At 32.6% G+C, this 21,852-nt stretch overlaps 3 non-coding genes across 3 annotated transcripts; 2 read left to right on the forward strand and 1 right to left on the reverse strand.

Annotated features, from left to right (window-relative positions):
- Window positions 1-5,893: 5,893 nt before the first annotated feature.
- On the reverse strand, window positions 5,894-6,032 carry LOC127865340 (U4 spliceosomal RNA). The gene has a single exon (XR_008042596.1). It is a non-coding gene; the product is annotated as a U4 spliceosomal RNA (small nuclear RNA).
- An 8,656-nt stretch (window positions 6,033-14,688) lies between these two features.
- On the forward strand, window positions 14,689-14,829 carry LOC127865338 (U4 spliceosomal RNA). Its single transcript, XR_008042594.1, has one exon. It is a non-coding gene; the product is annotated as a U4 spliceosomal RNA (small nuclear RNA).
- A 4,184-nt stretch (window positions 14,830-19,013) lies between these two features.
- Window positions 19,014-19,152, forward strand: LOC127865339 (U4 spliceosomal RNA). The gene has a single exon (XR_008042595.1). It is a non-coding gene; the product is annotated as a U4 spliceosomal RNA (small nuclear RNA).
- The last annotated feature ends 2,700 nt before the right edge of the window (window positions 19,153-21,852 follow it).

The following is a 21,852-nucleotide window of genomic DNA, read 5'->3' on the forward strand; positions in this document are numbered from 1 at the left end:
TGACAGAATGATGTGCCCCTTTTATACTTAGAAAATGGAAAAGTTTGGTTAAGTTTTGTGTTTAGGTCCATTTTATTACTTAAGTATAAAAGCTATTGCTTTCATACTTGCAACACTTACTAACTATCATAAGGGGACTGTGCAGGCAAAGTTATGTAACTCTGACTGGCATTTCGACAGAATAATGTGCCCTTTTTATACTTAGAAAATTGAATATATGGTTAAATTTTGTGTTTAGATCCACTTTACTTCTAAAGTATCAAGGCTATTGTTTTAAAACTTCAAATACTTTCATGCTTTCATGAGGGTACTGTACATGGCAAGTTGAATTTTACCTTGACCTTTGAATGACCTTGACTTTCAAGGCCAAATAATTGAATTTTGCTAAAATTGCCATAACTTCTTTATTTATGATTAGATTTGATTGATACTTTGACAAAACAACACTTACCTGACATACCACAATAGACTCCACCCAAACCATCCCCCACGACCCCTCGAATCCCCCATTTAAAAAAAGAGCATCTTATAAATGACCACCACACCCTCACACTATACCCCGCCCCAACTCCCCCCCCACCCAATTTTTTTAAACATGTTTTTTTTCTTCATTTATTTCATTTTTGGGAGATAATGTAATAAATGACCACACCCCCACACTATACACCCTCTCCACTCCACCCCTCCCACCTTTGTGATTGAAATTGAGATAGGTCCCTTCACCTTTGATAATAAAAATAGATTAGCGGTCTGCACCCGCTAGGCGGTGCTCTTGTTAAAATTGCAGTTACATTGATCGGCGTATAGGAAACGAATATTTAGTAAAACACATTTAAAGGAAACACCGCATTATAATTAAAGCTTTATAGCTATATTGACTTTGTTTGCTTTCGTTCAACGTAAACAGTTACTCGGACGCTTTCAAACTATCTAATTTTTGCCAGTAATTTAAGCTAGCTTTGACACAAGTAGCAATATTGCAGTATTAATGCTTCTATTTTTATATGTATTTATATACCGTACTATCTTTTATTATTATTATAATATTATTATTTTACAGTTACAATTAAATACAATAAAAATCCCAATCACATATTAATTTAGTAGTAACGGCAAAAACGATGTATTTATATTTATAATTATAGAACATATTTATTATCATGTTTAAGCTAAAACCTTGGTAAAATACAGCATTTCGTGCTGTGTCAAAATGTTAATTAATTGAAAGTAATACATAAACCAGAATTACATATTAATTTGCTTACATCGTTTTTGCAAGTAGAATGTACCCATATACATATCGTTATTACAAAACGGTTTCATATTCAATCTTTGACACTATTAAATGTGAGATAACCTGATTGTTCCTTGAATCTTGAAGTTCATACATTGCTTAATATATAATATTTCTGCATGACACATTAACACTTTAGTGTATTTTTCTTATGTTCATTATAATATGAAAAAATTCTAGATTTTCATATAAATTGTTATTCCAAAGAAACACTTCACTAACTAGCCATACGTTCACTACGTATGTTTATAACACAAAAAACGTATTGCTGAAGTTCAAACGTATTTACTAACCCTTGCACCGTCTCTTGTCTCATATTTGAAAGAATAATTGGAGTTGTTCCACATTGTTGTTCTTGATTTCTAATCTAAAAAATTCTTAATGACATGTAAAAAGAGTCCAATGTTTATAAGCACAATTTCATAAGTTTAGTGTACACGTTTTAACACATGTTACACTATGAAAGTCTTCTAAAATGTTTCCTGTTTAGCAAAGGTACCAATATTCTGTAATACGCTGCCAGGAATAAGGTGTGTTGATTCAATTAAAAGAATCATAAAACTTCTTCTTTACATGTACAATAAATTTAAGACAACTGAAGGTATGTTAAAAACACTTAAAACACCGACATCCATATATAATTCCGCTGTATATTTGCTGTACGTTGAGCGAAAATCTGTTCACCTGCCCAGCATCTTTCAAATATCTCATTTCTCTATATAATACCTCATATCTTCATTGAATAAAAACAAAACTAATGTCCGACGCAACCTGCTTGATTTTATCGTGATAAAACATGTACCAGACTAGGAATGCACTAGAACTCTGTCTTCCTCTGCAAATATTGGGAACGGTTGTCTTGTGACGATGAAAAAATGAAATAGCTAGAAATTATTGCAGAGATAATTTGAAATTAGTTCAAGTCACTTTTGAATATTTTGCATGTACAAAGTTGAATAGTACAATTAACTGAACACAAAAACAAACAAAACAACAGCATGCAATGAAGTAGAAACCACCCACCAAATGGAAATTAATCGACATGACTGTGTTCTATAATGTTACTTTTATAACGGAACAAATGCATTCTGCTTGAAAGTTGTGTATGTTTGAGTGACACGTGTTCTTTCATTACGTTCAAACTAAACTGGAAGAGGTTTCTAAGAAAATTTCGTTTTGTATAACATAAAAAAGCAATTTCCAAAATAATGGTTATTTTTAATTGTAACTGTGTTATTTACAAACAAGTTTTCTTGTTTTGTTTGTTTTTGTGTTCAGTTTATTGTACTATTCAACTTTGTACATGCTCTTAAATTACTACTTGAGTATTTTTCTTGCATATGTAAAATATTCAAAAATGACTTGAACTAATTTCAAATTATCTCTGCAATAATTTCTAAATATATATTTTTTTTCATTGAATATTTTATACGTTATCGTGTGTTATTTGGTGGGATGCTAAACCAACATGAAACCCAACCTGTGTGGTATGGTGACCATCATCTAAACTCACATGCGTCCGGAAACGTGTCGCATAGGTGAAAAGCGCGTGCACCAAAAGCTGAGCTAACCGAACAGTCACTTTCCGAATGCGCGATTGATTGCTATCATATAATGTTAAATTAAATGGTATTGTTTTTACGTGTACAATTACAAATAATAAAGGCTAAATGCTCCGCCAACTTCGTAGATATGCTTTTTCAAATACAGTAACAGCATTTATAAAACTAAGCGGTCATATTTCATCATAAATTGACATAAGATTTTGATTGTGCCTTGATGAGCTTAGGATAATGTTGAAGACCTTTTAAGGTGATGGGATTTTTTTCGAACATCGTATGTTATAACATAAAAGGATAAAACCTGATGTTATTGATTTTTTGTATAAAAAACACTCTTTTTAAATGAAGCACTAATGTATAACATCTAATTGTCAGGAAACAATCAGTCAATATCACAAAACATTTTCTTCCTTCCTGTTAATCTGACGTTTGCATGTTTGATTGTAATTAAGGGATTTTGTAAAAATCAAACACGAGTAAATGCATTAAAACCGCGTAGATTGTTCATCATTTGATGAAATATAGTGGTTCTGGGAGTAACATCAATAAATCTTTCAAAATAAAAAAAGGGAAATCTGTACTACTAAAAAATATCAGTTATTTGCCGTATCAAATGATTATAAAATCCTTCAATAACGTGTCAATTCTTAAAGGGATCTTTTCACGGTTTGGTAAATTGATAAAATTGAAAAAAGTTGTTTCAGATTCGCAAATTTTCGTTTTAGTTATGATATTTGTGAGGAGACAGTATTACTGAACATTTACCATAGTCCAATATAGCCATCATATGTATCTTTTGACGATTTGAAAACCTAAAAATTATAAAGCGTTGCAACGCGAAACGATTGAATAATTTGGAGAGTTCTGTTGTTGTCGTTTAAATTTACGAAACAACGAAGATTGCTTATATAAGGTATAAAATACTTATGTTGTGTATACTCGGCGGAATAGCCGAGAGGGCTAATGCGTTTTTACGTCAGACTAACTCCAGGACCCCGGTGGTCACTGGTTCGAGCCCTGGTACCGGCTACATTTTTTTCCTATTTTTAAATTTTATTCTTTACTTTTTACTGGAGCTTTTAATATCCAATGTTTACATTTATCAATATAAAGCATTTAATGACAAACTTCAAAATATGCCAAAAACTGTGAAAAGGCCCCTTTAAATACTACAAAAAAATACGTTTAAAAAAATGCCAACAAATTCCTTCGATTTCTTTCGCATCCTTAAAATTACGAGGAAAAAATCCCATTGGAAAAAATCCGATTAGAAAAAAAAAACAATTGGAAAAAATCCCATGGGAAAACCGTTTTTTCGAGTAAATTTCATGTTGAAAAACACTCGTTTTATTGCAAAAATAATCAATTATTAAGATAATCAAAAATAAGACTTGTATCGCATGCTTTATCTCAAAGAAGCAAGTCTTCAAATAAAAGGTACTTGACTTTGCGATATTTTGGTTTCGCAAAGTTTTTCCGTTGGCCGTTTTTATCAAATAATCGTATATTCACGATTCATTAAACGCGTTGCAAACCATTGTTATTCACATGATCATACTCAAAGCCAAAGATCGCTCTTGTATGCTTGTAATATTGATATCGCTTGATAAGACAATACCAAATAACAATGGGACAACAATAGGATTGCGTACAACCCATAATAATGTTTCCACGTTTGAAAGCAAAAGTGGCATGAATTCCCTTTATAACTCAAATGATTCCCCTTTAGCATACAGCTGAATTAAATAAGAAGGTTATTTTATCTCAAATATTATCAACATGAACATTTGGCATTTTTTTCTTCAGATGTCAATTTTGTCTATGTTCAATTCTTGTCTTCCCACCCACTTTTCTTGTCTTATATTAGTTATATAACACAATAAAGGATAATCATCGCATTGAATATTCATAAAGTATTATCGTTATTGTGTATAAATGTAGTTTGAATGATAATTATATCTTTATTGCTTTTCAAGTTCAAATTTCAACATGTTATATGCAAAATAGATTATTATTTGTATTAGTATTTGCACTGATGCTGCGTGTTTTTTTTCTCTCTTTTTAATGTAATTTATTTGAACAATGGGTATTTGTTTAGATAAGAACACTATTTCATAAAATGCTTAAATAAAAAAGGTTACACAAATCTTGGTTATAATATATCATTTCCAAAAACACTGTATTTTCTATGTTTTAAGATATTGGATTTAGACCCCGTGGGAAAACAACATTTTGTTGCGACAACACTTTTTCCTTTACCCAAGACAATGTAGAACATAATAAGCATATATTTTGTTTTAAAAACTCCGTCTAATCATGCACCGTGGGCCCCCATTTGTACTTGACTACTAGTATATGGAATATGTGTAAATGTATGCTAATCAATTTTATTTTGACATACTTTTTTGATGGTTTTAAAAAATTAAACGAAATTCCAAGATGCAATTTATGTAAAAAAGACACATATGTATATGTTAATTATTAACTTAGTGTTTCGTCTATTTGTATGAATTGTGGGGAAATATGTAATATCTTATATGTTTGTAGTTATTATAAATTGAGTCGTTCATAATGATCCTGGTATGCATGTGTTTTGTACTTATCTGTAGATATTATTTCCTTTATATTTTTTTGCAAAGAAACTTATTTAAATAATTGTATTTAAAATATATTATGTTTTTTTTAATTGTAAACTATAGATATAAATATGATTTTTATGCTTTAAATAAGAGCAGGTTTGCTGGCGTTTTATTAGGTTCATTATTTAAACAAATACAAGCATTTGGTAGGCTAAAAGCGTCAACAGCAAGTCATATGACGGAGGCTCCCGAAATGCCAACAATGTCAGCGCACACACATTTGTCAAAACGTGTTTGCTTTAATTTTTAAATTGTTTTAATTAAAGAAGACGTAAAGTGCATATGCGTGTACGGAACATTTTCCTGAAAAACCATGTTAATTGTTATTCACTAAAAAATGTAACTCAATGAGTTATCTATTAGAGTTTTCAAAGTTTATTATCAATACTTGATGACAGTCCCCGTGAGGACGTTCATAAATTGCGCTGGCCGCCCATATTTCAGAGCGTCGGCGCGGGGTATTGGGTATAGTTTTCAACTAGCAATAACCACGCCTCGGATAAACCTCATCCTATGGTACCGCCACTGCGCAAATCTAACTACGTATATACTTTTCAACGTTTTAATATAAAGTCGGTATTTCATGCATATTTCATTACACCTTTAAGCATGTAAACTCAACTTCTAATGTTGCAGTTAAGCAAATTTTCCGCAATTCCGTCCCGTGAATGAAAGAGACATCATTTCAGCAAGTGTTACGTGGCATATGGTTATAGTTGCTTTATTAAAAATTAAGATCGTCTAAGATATATCTATTATTCTTATAAATGATCAATATATCCGGAAACCTGGAGTGAAAGTTCAAAATATAATTTAACAATAATAAAGAATAGGAAAACTTGCGTCGTAAGCAAATATTAAAACAAAAAGATGCATAAATATAATAATTGCATAATTTTAGAGAATCATACAGTAGAAAAGTATTATGTTTTCCGTACGTAAACTTTTTTAATCGGTAGTTTCATGTAAAGTTATGATTTCTTCGACAAACAAATGTTTGTTTACAAAATTGGTTGAACTCTTTGTCAGCAAGCGCTTGCTGTTCCAAAACGAGGCTTCAGACCATTCGATTCGTGCACGTAGTTTTGAAAAGCTGAACAATTTGAATTATTAATTGTGTTTGTATGTGGAACAAAATACTTAAAATTTGTGTTACATGTTATACTCGTGTAATTCGATATAAAAATATATGTTACTGTGGGTAATAGTATGCATTTAATTAAAATCTAAAAATATAATTTAAATGTTATTTCACATGTAAACATGAACTGTAATAAAACTTAATATAGTTTATGTGGTTTAGGATGACATGATTACATCGTGATCAAGATGAGAACATAAGGGTTTCAGTGGTATTATATAATCCCAGATATGATAAACGTAATGGGTCTGGTTATTTGTTTGTCTGTCTGTATTCCGTCCGTCCGTCCGTTCGCCCGCTCGTCCGTCCGTCCGTCCGTCCGTCCGTCCGTCTGTCTGTCTGTCTGTCTGTCTGTCTGTCTGTCTGTCTGTCCGTCCGTCCGTCCGTCCGTCCGTCCGTCCGTCCGTCCGTCTGTCTGTCTGTCTGTCTGTACTCGTTTGACCTTCTCTTGGTTTGAAAAAACAAGGCATTGATTTGCAAATATTATTACTTGTTTAAATAATAGCTGTAATAAAATGATTAACATAAATGCGTCTGTAAGTTTATCTTATCAAAACTTTTAAAATGAGTTGGTATGTTTTAAAATCAATTTCCCTCATTATTATAGTTGTGTTGATGCTTGTGTATTCAAACGAGGCAATATCCCAGTTAACAGAACCCAATTACCTGCATGGTATGAGGCGTTATGCATGCTTGCAAATGATTTGTGTGTTTGTAATTACACAACAACTCCTGCTGCTTGTCTTTTCCCGTTTCGAACATTTGATGCGTTGATTGAGATAGTACGATTTATTATTTATAACTTCAATATATAATTAGTGGAAACAGGGCCGTCGTGGGCCGTCGGCCTGTCAGGCTATAGCCTGACCACTTTTTGACAAAACAAGAAGAGAAAAGATGAGTTGGACAGTAACTACATTCAACTATTAACTCTTTGTGGAGAAATGATTCGCGTCTGATAGACTGGATAAAACGCACAAATGAGAAGTACACACGTGGCGAATCGCAAAATGAGATGGTAAATATCATGGCTACAACTATAATCCGGGAAATTGCCCAGCAGATTCGAGACTCTGTGTTTTTTTTTCTATAATGGCGGACGAAACGACAGATATGTCCAACAGGGAACAGTTCGTGATCGTACTTAGGCATGTGAATTAATATCTCCTGAAAAATTAATTGGACTTTGCAAAGTTGACACAATAGATTCCAATTCACTTAAACGCAAAATAAAAGACAGCCTTCTACGCCTGAACCTATCGCTGAAAAACTGTCGTGGGAAATGCTATAACGGCGCTAGTAATATGTCTGGGGCAAAGAACGTTGTTGCTTAACAAATAAGCGACAGAAAACCTAGAACAGTGTATACCCACTGTTATGGGCATGCACTGAACCTACCCATCCATCCATCCATCCATCCATTCATCCATTCATCCATCCATCCATCCATCCATCCATACCTTGATTTCTTAGAAAATGCATCTTTTCATAGAGAGTTTTTCTTGATGGCCTTGGGCTTCATTCGCGGATGGAATTGTAATTATACCGCGTTTGCGATCGTATGTGAACAATAATATAAATGAATATTTTTGATAAATTAAATTCTTTGTCATAGAATTACGAAATACAAATTGAAATGAGGTCTATTGAGTCTCATAACACAAGAATGCTTACAGTTTAGCGATTGGAGCATGATTTGCAAACAGTAGTTTTATTAAAAATAGTCATATAAACCCAGTATTGCTCTTCTAAAGCATTTAGTGAGAACTGTCTTCGTGTTCATAACGTTGATAAAAAGATACAACTTATATAAATCAGATATTTCACTAAACACTCACTGTCAGACACGCACACAATATAGAAATACCACTACAAAGCCGATCTGATTTGCCAAGAGCTTTTCAGTAAGATTGGTGTTGTTTCGCTCTGTTACGCATCGCATAACTTAGTTAAGTAATAAAGTTTGCTCTACAAATGCTCTGCAAGATAATTTTCCAAAACAGAAACTCGGGTGACATTAGAAACACAGTAATTGCCGTGATTGCCGTGATTGTAGTTTGAAGTTGCAATTTATGCGCGCTCTGATTACTGTGCAAAAAATGTATTTCAGTTCCTAATTAAAATCATCTTCACCAAAAAAGGTCCTTATTTGCATTATATAAATTAGCACTTTCTGACTAGCCATGGCGACCCAAATCTAAAATGGACAAGCGAAAGATACATGTTCATCGCCAACACTACAAATAACATCGGACCAATAACTAAACATATATCATGTATAATCAATTAAATGCAACGTGCATCTCTAACAGATAATAACAGCCGTCTATTTTAAGAAAAGTGAAGGCAGAGGTGAACGATGCATTGCGTAGTCCGAATGATGGAACATCTCTGGGAGTGAACAACGTCCCTTCACAGCTGATTAAGAACGGAGGAGAAACAACTCCTGCAGTAATGACGGCATTATGCCGAAAGATCTGGGAGGAAAAGAAGTGGCCAAAGGAGTGGACCCAGTTGTTCACCGTTTCCCTAACAAGCACATGCAAAAATCATGCTGTGCGTAATTTATCGCATCATCAGCCGAATTGACCCAATTAGTTAATAAAAGAACACATAAATTACGATTAAGAACACATACTGGCATAATGTGATTACGTCATTACTATAAATAAGTAAATAAAGTCATCAATGAAATAGATAATGACACGTTATCTGATATTAACTGCACTAAGCATTGCTTTGGCACAATGATTAACAAAATACATTAGATATAATAACAACGCATTCAATTAGCACAATTATCTGGTTTGGGACATTAAGATTGTATTATAACTAATGATGATACATATTTAATAGGAATGTTTTATTGCAAAACTAAATCAACCAATAACTTGTATAGTGGCTGCACTGTTTGTCTATTTCTTATACTTTCTTGCATTTAAAATTCCTTTGGATTCAGTACTAACGAAACATAAACTTTCGGTTCTAAATATAGCAGAGCACTTTTTCCGCTTGACTTACATTGAAATCAGTTACGTAACATAAACTTTCGGTTCTAAATATAGCAGAGCACTTGTTCCGCTTGACTTACATTGAATTAAGTTACGTAACACATATCTCTACTACATTCGCTTAAACAAAACTATAAACATGTACTATAATCATGTATAGGTATACGCGCAACATAACAGCATAGTCAAGACTCAACAAATGATTTAATAAAAACGTATTGCTTACGTTTTTGCTTCTTTTCCCGCGAAAATATAAGACATCAAAGTTTAGACGACTATATCATCAAAACAGAAAGGTATCATGCAAAACTATTATAGTTCACATAAAATACATTATTCAAGTAACAGAGGAGCATGGTGTGTGTGTCTTACTAAACCTTTATACTAACCTAAAATAAAGAAAGACTGTTGATTAACGAAAGTTCTTTATTAGGAAGTTCTAAATATTGCGCTCTGCGCTATAGTAGGGAAAACTACCAACAAGATAATTATTATAAAAAAATACTGGTTCCCCCAAAAATATAGGGGTGCCCTAGCGCATTTACACCATCGTCACACCTATTTAGTTACACAGTCAACTAAAAACTATTTCGATTACATTGTTGCTTTATGAATGTGACAAGCAAATTATATTTTACTTCCAAAGGAATGTTTGTGTATTAAATTATAATAATATGCTATGTAACCTATCATACAAGGACCAGAGCTTATCAGGATGATGTTTCCGTTGAAAAAGCACACACTCAATCAAATGAACTAGAGACGTTGAGCATTTTAGCAAAAACAATAATAACCGATTGCAATATTTTATATCGGAACATAATTTATTATTTTTTAATAATATAAGCTCACAGTATCAGTACTAGTATCATTTTATTTGCGAATCAAGGCCTTTCATTGCAAATCCATTATAGTGAGTTATTTGCAAATCATTTGACATGCCACAATATACGAAAATCTAGTAACAAATACATTTTGAATGTTTACTGATGGATCATAAAGATGTATCATTTCCAGGACACGAAAAGATCATTCATTGATAACAACCTATTATATAATTTGTCGAAGAAATCTCGTTTATTTATCCAGTTGATACATCCACATCGAATATAGTCCATCTGATGTTGTGGAAATCAATCGACTATGCATACGAACAAATTGGTTAATGTTTGGAAGGAGCTTACTAAATATACCATTGTGTCACTAAACGAATTGTTATTTTTATACATCCCATAGTAGGCTTAAGCAGAATGTTCATATTACGATTTTATTTCATTACACGTAATCATTCATTATTTGAGTTAATTGTTTGTTTTCAAATTAGACCCACGCTCTTATGACGATCATCCGAATGTTCATTGATTCTTATGCTTCATGGTATTGACTGTAAGTATTGATTTTATTACACAGTCTCGGATTAAATTATCCTAAATTATATCAGCAGGATGAATAACTTAGTATCGTTTAATAATTACAACAACTCTCAATCCTTGTGTAACAGTCAGTTAGAAAATAAAAGAACTTGACAATTGAGAAGTTAGACACCGGGCCTTACAATTATCTGCAGTCATGCCTTGTACATGGTTAATTCGAGGTAAAAATGGTGATTGATTAAACATCTTCCATGAAAATCTTGATTGTAACATGCATCGATCTGTAACCAAAAACAATGCAAGTGGAATCAGTATCTTTTTTTACCATCAAGACAAATATCAAGTTTAGTGGTTATTAATTTCCATGAAAAAGAATTATGCGTAGTAAAAAAATTGATTATAATATTTTAAAAAAATATTAAAAATATTATTGACAGAAAATTAAAACACAATGCATTAATGCATAATATTTTCAACGAATATATCATTGAATAAATTAATTGAAGTTATATTTGTGTACGTTAGCGTATTTTTCGGATTATAGAAGATCATCGTTTTGTTAAACACTTGCTATAGGAATATTGGTCAAGACCAATTACAAGCCTATGATCAATACTTTGTTTTTTTGATGACTGTACAATTCTTAAAGGGGAATACAAAAGGTTATTCTAATGCATGGTGACATGGATTGGAATAATGCATAGTACACAAGGTTGGCACGATGTGGTGGTAAAACGGTTTCTAAACAAAAACAAATCAAGTTTTTACTTACAAAATAATATAATTTTCAACGACTAATGTAAATAGCATCCACATAATACTTCAATGTCATTTTTAACTGTTTGACATTTGATGCGCACCATTGTGCCATATATACATGTACTCAAATTCAATGGAAATACCCTGGTAAGATAAGTCAGAAAATAAAAAATACTATTTTAAACGAACAATTTCAAGAATTACTTGGAAGCAATAGAGAAACTCTTTACTCCATGTGATTTGTCACTCAATTCTCAGTTAAAACATATATTGAATTAATTTTAAATGATTATCAGGTAACAAATAGATTTAAAAATGCATCGTTCCGACATTCATTCCCCATCTGGGCGACGAACTGTCATGTTTCTTATGCTCGTCGAAGAATGTGGTCGCATGAGTATATGAACGAGTGCTAATTTATATCCCTGAAGACAAAGTATAGATAGCTGATGTTAATAGTGCTCTTGTTTGCCGAAGATGAATCGATAAGGGACTGGGATGCAAATCTTTTCTTGAAAAGTATTTGAGCGAAAACTATTTCTTTCCACTTATATCGTGATCCTTGCTGTCTGACCCGAGATTTTGGTTCTTATCGTTATCGAACATAAGTAATACAAATTTTATTATTGAGCTAACATACATCATCATAAAATATTTTGTCAAAATTGTATTACATACAGGACCCAATCATGTTCTTACTAAAAAGTTCTGAGAAACTCAGGTGGACGTAAAACGGTATTTCTATCATCGTATAATCATCATAAAAACAGTACAATGGTGATGCATACGTTTTTGTGAGTCTTTTCGTTTTATGGCCTGATTATATACACTGTTAAGTCAATCCTTGCGTTGATCTACCATGGTTTATATTTGTATGGCAAATACAACCACATGTTTTCATCATCCAAACGATTAGATTAACTGCAAAATAACCTGAAAGTGTGGCTAAACATTTGTTCTAACGGTCAACTAGTTAGTATATAATTAAGCCTGTACAATATCATGTTTTTGATTTTAGTTTTAGATTAACGAATGTAAGCTTTAACATTTTAAGACAAACTTGTAATGTTATAGTAAGATATTGAAATCGCTCCTAATCCTAAAAAACAATTGATAATTTATTAAAGCACTGTGTTTTATTAATTAGATAAGACGACAAATGAGCGTCACATAATGAAATCTATTATTAAACGTATGAGGAGCTTTGCAAAGGGTGTGGTGTATAAACGTTTTACCTGGCGAAATTGAAATATGAGAATATTCCAACAGTGGGCTCGTCACTTTGAGAAAGATTAGTAGCAGTACATTGTATTTTATGTTTTATTTGAATTTATTAGAGCGTACACAATCACAGGTAAGACAATTACCTCAGCAGTTGGGGCAAACAACACTCCAAGACCACTCTCCATCTCAGCTGCACAATATGCTTCAAAACTGTCATTATTGTTTAACAATTGCCACATTCACTATTTCACATTAATATCAAAGGTCATTAAGTTCCTGGGACCAACTCATATCAATTTGTTATATGGTATAAGTTTTTTACTATCGATTCATATTAGCATGTACAGATATGTACGATTGCATGCGTTTATGAATTACACATCACATACTATATTCATAATACATGAGTATAATTTTTAATTGGTACAAGCAAATTCTCACGATTAAGAGTTCATACATGTTAATGAGACTATACAGGACTTCAACCAAACGTATGGTTCATGAGAAGTAAATACAAATGTATATTAAGCATACCAAAATGTAAAACAAACAAAATGTATATCTTTTTAGATTTAACATGAATGCTTTTTTACAACCAAGAAAGGAAAAAGTATCATCATTGTGCATAACACGTTTAAACGCGTTACTATGTGTAATATGTCTTAATGTCAGCTCTTATAAAATAATTTCCCCTCTTTTCATTCCAAACACGTAAAGCGAGACTTCAGATGCGGTCTTGTTGTAGGAAACTATGTCTCCAAAAAAAGTATCTAAACGTCAACTGGAACATTTTAAACAAATCTTACTTGGCTGTCCATTAAGTCTCCTAACCATAGTGGTATTTAAATTATCCTTTGTGGATGTTCGCCAATCATGTAAAATACTCATGTTATATTCATCACGAGAAGAAAAGAATCATTACAATGCCATCAGCAAATATCTCCCATCACATACAAGCGTCAAGTAGCTGCACCCCTTATGCAAAATAACAGATGTGACATGTTAATGGATTCAGATGCAGGAAATCCAAAACTCCATTAATAGGTTTCCAGTCGGAACTCATTCGAGTTCTGTTGGGCAGTTGTACTAAAAAAAGCTCATCGATGAGCGATGTTTCAATTTTGCTGATATCTGGATCCGGAACAGTTTGCATTAGTGTGTTTGCAAACGTTAAACAATACAGAATTTGTCAATGTATATATAAAATTTAAAAACTCAAGAAATGAACGCTCAGCCCAACACAGATTGATAACATAATTGTTATGCTAGGATTCTTCAAAATAATAAAATGGTTGGTGCCATTATTTAATTTGAAATAAGCAATTTAAAAAGACAACATTCTTTCCTATATTATATATAGAACTGTTATTGAAAACTTTCGGTTGTGATGATCATCAATAAGAATATATAAAGGTAAATGTTCACAATCTTGATTTGTGATCCTGCATCAAATATAGCCTAGTTGAACGAAAACGTGGCTAAATGATGTCCCTTGCACTCAAGGGACGTAATGTATTGTTAGAAACTTCTTTTAAATACTTCCTCAAACGACAGGATTTCAATTAAATACTGTAAACTGATAGTCATTAATTTGCTATAAATGAGAAAGCTTAAAACTTAATATTGCAATAAATTAAAAGAATTACCGGAATAATATAGATACCTTACTAACCAAGTACTGAGCTAACTTTGCGCAGTGGCGGTACCATAGCCAATGAGGTTTATCCGAGGCGTGGTTATTGCTAGTTGAAAACTATACCCAATACCCCGCGCCGACGCCCTGAAAAATGGGCGGCGAGCGCAATTTATGAACGTCCTTAAGGGGACACTATAAAAGCAATCGCTAAACGTTCCTAAAAGTAGGAAATTAACAGGAGTTCATATTCAGTATTTAATTTGAGTTCTTTAACTATGTATCCATTGATTTTACTTAGTCCGATATAAATCTTGATTTTAATGTGCGGCTTTTGCTTCTCAAATATAAATAAAACATTTTATTTGCTTCATTACAACACATATATACTATAAATGATAATAATTGTGTTCAATCAAAATTTCGAATCTGTTCAAAACACGTGTAGTTTGGTAAACATGTTTCCTGCTCAAGAACTGTTTAATTTTGCGGAGCTCAATACATGCAAATTTGCAGCTGGCCAAACCAAATGACCATTACAAAAAAGTGTCACGTAATTCGAAGGGGTGACAATGCATACACCGATGAAGTGTTCATTTAGATTTTTTCTGGTAACTAACAAATTTGTATCAACGCATTACACGAACTTTCATACAATCTTTAAATAGCAGTCATGCCTAGATCAACATTTCATTGCCTCGGTTATCAAACGTCAATAAGTACCGGTAGTCCAGTCGATTTGTGTAAATTTGTTTAGAAAATGATAGCTGCATTAAACTTTGCATAAATGGAGTTAAGGTTTTAATAAGTAAATTCGGTTATGGACCTATCAGAAAAATCAAAATTGCGGATTTTGGCAGCCATTTTAAAATGGCAGCCATAATTTGTACATAAAAAATCTTCAAAAATCATGACAAATATATTGCTTCATCAATTTCAATAAAATTTGGTGTAGAAATCTCTAATCATATCCCCAATCAATAAACGGCTTCAACTTGCAAAAATACTACGGCCATCTTAAATAGCGACCATTTTGAAAATTATATTTTTCGAAATTACAAAAAAGACAATCCATTTTTTAAATTATTTGTTAACTGCATTTGAAAAACATGTGACTTGTAAAGATAGTGTGGTTAAAAGAATTAAACGTGTAGATGTTCATGATATACAAAGACGTAAAGCAATAAACGGGTTCCCTGTAAAACATAATTTATAGCAACTGGATGAAGGAAACGGCATTGCATCAACACTTCATGTAAAATACTCATGTAATATTCATCACGAGTAGAAAAGAATCATTACAATGCCATCAGCAAATATCTGCCATCACATACAAGCGTAAAGTAGCTGCACCCCTTATGCAAAATAACAGATGCGGCATGTTAATGGATTCAGATGCGGGAAATCCATAACTCCATTAACAGGTTTCCAGTCGGAACTTATTTGAGTTTTGTTGAGCAGTTGTACTAGAAAAAAAAGCTCATCGATGAGCGATGTTTCAATTTTGCTGATATCTGGATCCGAAACAGTGTGCATTTGTGTTTTTGCATACGTTAAACATTACAGAATTTGTCAATGTATATGTAAAATTTAAAAACTCAAGAAATGAATAAAAGCAAGAAATCATTTTGATTTCATAGGCATATATAGTAATAAGATATTATGTGAAAATGTTATTAATGTAGAAATAACAGGTGTGCAAACATCCAGAGATAAGACTGCCCCCTATGATACACGCATTAAAGTGAAACGGAATTTACCCTCGATTTAATAGCAATGACCACTTAAAGCGGGTATATACGATTTTTATATGTGCTGAATTGTAAAATATTGATACAAATATGTTATAATAACACACAATATGCAAGAAAAATGATACATTTAAGACGAATTTCATAAAATACAGCAAATACATATTAGCGCCCCGAGCCGATTGTGACGAAGATAATTCGTAATTATTTTCCTACAATAACCGATGCATTCGTCTTTTTAGTAAGTGTTCTTGTGTCGTATGAATCGATATCGCTGCAGGAATTTAAAATTAACCGTTAAACTAAATTTAGATTCACATCGTACATGCATGATATACATGCTGGCGAATTCGGCTGAACAGCCTTTTTCGATTTCAGAATTAAATATCTGGCTTATTTAGCATTTTTCGACACATGTTCTTCTTAACTTTTATTTTAGTTTATATTGAAATATATGTATAATAAGTTTTTTACACATTTTATATTAATTAATAAATATTTGACAAGATCGTATATACCCGCTTTAATGATCAATACAAAATATATTCATAATAATAATTTTTTTGTGAGTCAATAACTTTTATTTCAACCACAGTATAGAGAGCTACTAAACATTTTCCTGTTATAACTATAAATAAGACAAAGCATCGAACATGTTTTATTAAGTGTATGCTGATATATATATAAATATTTCAATTATATTACGTATGCATATTATTCGGTTTGGTGCCGTTACTACGTAAATATGCAATTGAGATTCAAACATATAGTGTTTGTGTTCCCTTGAAGTTATAATTAGTGTTCAGATTATATTCTAATATGTTGATTGCCTGTTTACACAGGAAATTTATAATTCGTTACTGTGCCGTTGATGTTTGAATGAAATGTGGTTTAGATTCGAATTTAATTTTGGGTGGTCCTCAAACTTATAATAACTGTTTATCTGTATTGATTATACAGACATAGATGTACTTAAACGGTTCCATATTTAGCTTGATACAATTATTACTGGTTTTGTTTAAATACCTGTAAACTTCACCAATCATTATTGTATGATATTTCTGCAAAATACACTTACTATATTAATGATTTTGAATTTTTACTTTGTTTTACGCTAGAAACAGTACTGTTAAAAGTATGTGTATATTAATTCTTTGCTGGTCTATTCATTAGTAGATCGGGCAAATGTGCCTTTCGTAAAAGAAGATAACATAGCCCGAATGCAAGTTGAAGATAAACCCCATTTTTCACAAGCAGCCAGTAGCCTTGTTGATTAGGCACATATATGCTGACGCGTTAATGGTTTCATTTTCTTGAAATCGAAGCATGCATGTACATATATTCCATATATTACTTATTCGGTTTTCTTGAGCGATTGTTTAGTTTTTTCTATATGAACTTTATGGAAACGAAAAACCACAACTTTATATGCAACATCGAATAATGACTTTTTAGCGTGCATGATGATTCTTCCGGAATCTTTCTGTCCCCAATTAAGATTTGGTCCTGTGAATGCGAAATCGTATATCTTTCATCACAACGTGTCAACTGTTCGAACCCGAAAAGGCTACCAAAAATAAGACATGATTCCGTTGTTTTATGGCTTTGACATACCATTTATTTGTCTCTTTTGAAACCCCAAATCATTTATAACGATATTAAGTATACAAACAGCACAACATCATTCAAGGTGCGTGGGACGTTTTAATTGACTGTTTCAACGTTTAAACAGCAATCATTTGCAAAATCATTACAAAACATGTTATTGGATTAATGATTGCAGAGTTTTATGTAAACGCATTTTGCAGTACACGTTTTATGTAACTTGTGATGCCGTTTGCAAATCAATCTCTTTTTTCAAAGCCATTCTAGAAAAATAGTGCTTTTCAAGTCAATAAGAAAAAATAGGAACTTCATTACAGCCGGATTGATATATGCAATTAATACGATGAATCATATACTGAGCTAGAAACGACAGTCGATACAAAATACAAACAGCTAAATAATTATTGTCACGACGTCGCTTATTCATCCTGCTCATATATCCAGATTACAACGTGAGTTACTTTGTATATGATATGGACAGAAAAACACTTATCTGGGCTCAAACTAAGCTTACCCATACAGAACCTTTTCATATCAAAAGAATATACACACTTAACTTATTTGAATAAAACGCTCAGCCCAACACGGACTTATAACATAATTGTTATGCTAGGATTCTTCAAAATAATAAAATGGTTGGTGTCATTATTTATTTTTAAATAAGCAATTTAAAAAGACGAAATTATTTCCTATAGTATATATAGAACTGTTATTGAAAACTTTCGGTTGTGATGATCATCAATAAGAATATATGAAGGTAAATGTTCACAATATTGATTTGTGATCCTTATAGCCTTGTTGAACGAAAATGTGGCTAAATGATGTCCCTTGCACTCAAGGGACGTAATGTATTGTTAGAAACTTCTTTTAAATACTTCCTCAAACGACAGGATTTCAATTAAATACTGTAAACTGTTAGTCATTAATTTGCTATAAATGAGAAAGCTTAAAACTTAATATTGCAATAAATTAAAAGAATTACCGGAATAATATAGATACCTTACTAAACATATACTGTGTTAACTTTTCGCAGTGGCGGTACCATAGCCAATGAGGTTTATCCGAGGCGTGGTTATTGCTAGTTGAAAACTATACCCAATACCCCGCGCCGACGCCCTGAAATATGGGCGGCGAGCGCAATTTATGAACGCCCTTAAGGGGACACTATGAAAGCAATCGCTAAACGTTTCAAAAGTTAGGAAATGAACAGGAGTACACATTCAGTTTTTAATTTGAGTTCTTTAACTATGAATCCATTGATTTTACTTAGTCCGATATAAATCTTGATTTTAATGTGCGGCTTTTGCTTTTCAAATATAAATAAAACGTTTTATTTGCTTCATTACAACACAAATTAACTATAAATGATAATAATTGTGTTCAATCAAAATTTCGAATATGTTCAAAACACGTGTAGTTTGGTAAACATGTTTCCTGCTTAAGAACTTTTTAATTTTGCGGAGCTCACTACATGCAAATTTGCAGCTGTCCAAACCAAATGACCATTACAAAAAAGTGTCACGTAATTCGAAGGGGTGACAATGCATACACAAGTCCGATGAAGTGTTCATTTAATTTTTTTCTGGTAATTAACAAATGTGTATCAACGCATTAAACCGAATTTCATACAATCTTTAAAAGGCAGTCATGCCTAGATCAACATTTCATTGCCTCGGTTATCAAACGTCAATAAGTAATGGTAGTCCAGTCGATTTGTGTGAAAATTGTTTAGAAAATGATAACAGCTTAAAACTTTGCAGAAATAGAGTTAAGGCTATAAAAATTAAATTCGGATATGGACCAATCGGAAAATTCAAAATGAAGGTTTTGGGCGGACATTTTAAGATGGCAGCCATAATTTGTACATAAAAAATCTTCAAAAATCATGACAAATATATTGCTTCATCTTTTTCAATAAAATTTGGTGTAGAAATCTCTTATAATATCCCAAATCAATAAACGTCTTCAATTTTCAAAAAATACTACGGCCATCTTAAATAGCGGCCATTTTGAAAATTGCATTTTTCGAAATTACAAAAAAAGACAATGCATTTTTTAAATTATTTTTTAATTGCATTTGAAAAACATGTGACTTGTATAGACATTGTGGTAAAAAGAATTAAACGTGTAGATGTTCATGATATACAAAGACGTAAAGCAATAAACGGGTTCCCTGTAAAACTTAATTTATGGCAACTGGATGAAGGAAACGGCATTGCATCAACACTTCAAAACCATAAGGCAAAGTGGCATAAAACATGCACAAACACATTTTCTAATCATAAGATATCACGTCAAGAAAGAAATTAACAAACATCTGATGTTGTTGGACATTCACAATCTGGTCACGCAAGTAAACTAACCAGACGCAGTTGCAGTTATTCAACACAAACAATGATGCCCAGATGCTTTTGTGTGACGATGAGTCTGGAGACCTTCATGAGTCATTAACATTCATGATAGACAGACGATTACGGGAATGTGCACTAGAACTACAAGATACCGTTATTTTAGCTAAACTAAGTGCTGGTGATCTAATATCAAAGGAGGCAAAATATCATATCACCTGCTTGATAAATCTTTATAACAGGGCACGAAAACATGTTCCAAAAACCGAGGAGGAACGTCAGGAATCGGTCGTTCAGTGACTCGTTCATGCCGAATTGGTAGACAATTGATGCATCACCATCTGAAACTGATGCTATCGCGGTATTCAAGCTGATAGACTTGCAAAAACTATATACCGAGCGTCTTGAACAATTAGGCGTGTTTGTTGAAGGTCGTGTCAATGCAACACGCTTGCAAAATAGAATATTTACTGCCTTACCAGATTTACAAGCCTATAAGCAAGGAAGAGATGATCTTTTAGTCTTTAAAGAAGATGTTGGCGAGCTTCTCAATCAGGCAACATCTTGTAATTACTATGATGAATGTATTATCTTAGCAAAAGCAGCAAAGATAGTGGGGCAAAGGCAGCAAAGATAGTGGGAAGAGATTTGCTGAGCACTAAGTATCGATTTATCGGAACATTCAATGAACGCTGCCAACAAGAATCAGTTGCACAAACTTTACGTTCATTAGTTAGAATAATCCTACGAAGACCCAGCATTGAGACTCATTCTAGTAATGCTGTAGAATCGCAATCAATACTAACCATTTCTCAGCTATTACAGTCCAACTGTGCAATAGGTTGTCGAAAAGATGCAGATGCAATTTACCATTCGTCTGATAGAGAGCCCCCATTGTCAATATACTTATGAATGGTTATCCACGCAGAAACAAGAACAATCTTGTTGATAAACTTATCAGTTTAGGACTCAGCATATCATATGACAGATTACTGAATATATCAACAGCTATGGGACATTCTATTTGTGACATAATTCAAAATGATGATGGTGTGTGTCCAGCGAAACTTTGTGGCAATATTTTTACAACCGGAGCAATAGATAATATTGACCACAATCCATGCTCCACTACAGCTAAAGGATCATTGCACGGAACAGAGATTTCTCTATTTTAACACACAGAGGTTGAAAACCTAGGTAATGACAGATCTTTATCATTGAAAACCTGAAAAGAGACAATATAAAATCATAGCCAGAAAGATACTCAATAGTACCACATGTCATGCTGCCGAAGGAGCAAGCTGTTGTACTACTTTTGGAAGGACCATTGATGATCCATCCACACCATTTCTGTGATGCACACTACTTAGAGTATAGGTATATCTTATGAGAACAGCTTATAATTTATATAATAGCATGTATCATGTAGTAAAAAATAACACTAGCGCATATAACTTCACATAATTGCTTAATAGCCATTTCGCAAAGAATAAAAGCATACATTTTATATCT

Source organism: Dreissena polymorpha, chromosome 1, assembly GCF_020536995.1.
Source record: "Dreissena polymorpha isolate Duluth1 chromosome 1, UMN_Dpol_1.0, whole genome shotgun sequence".
Lineage (NCBI taxonomy): Eukaryota > Metazoa > Mollusca > Bivalvia > Myida > Dreissenidae > Dreissena > Dreissena polymorpha.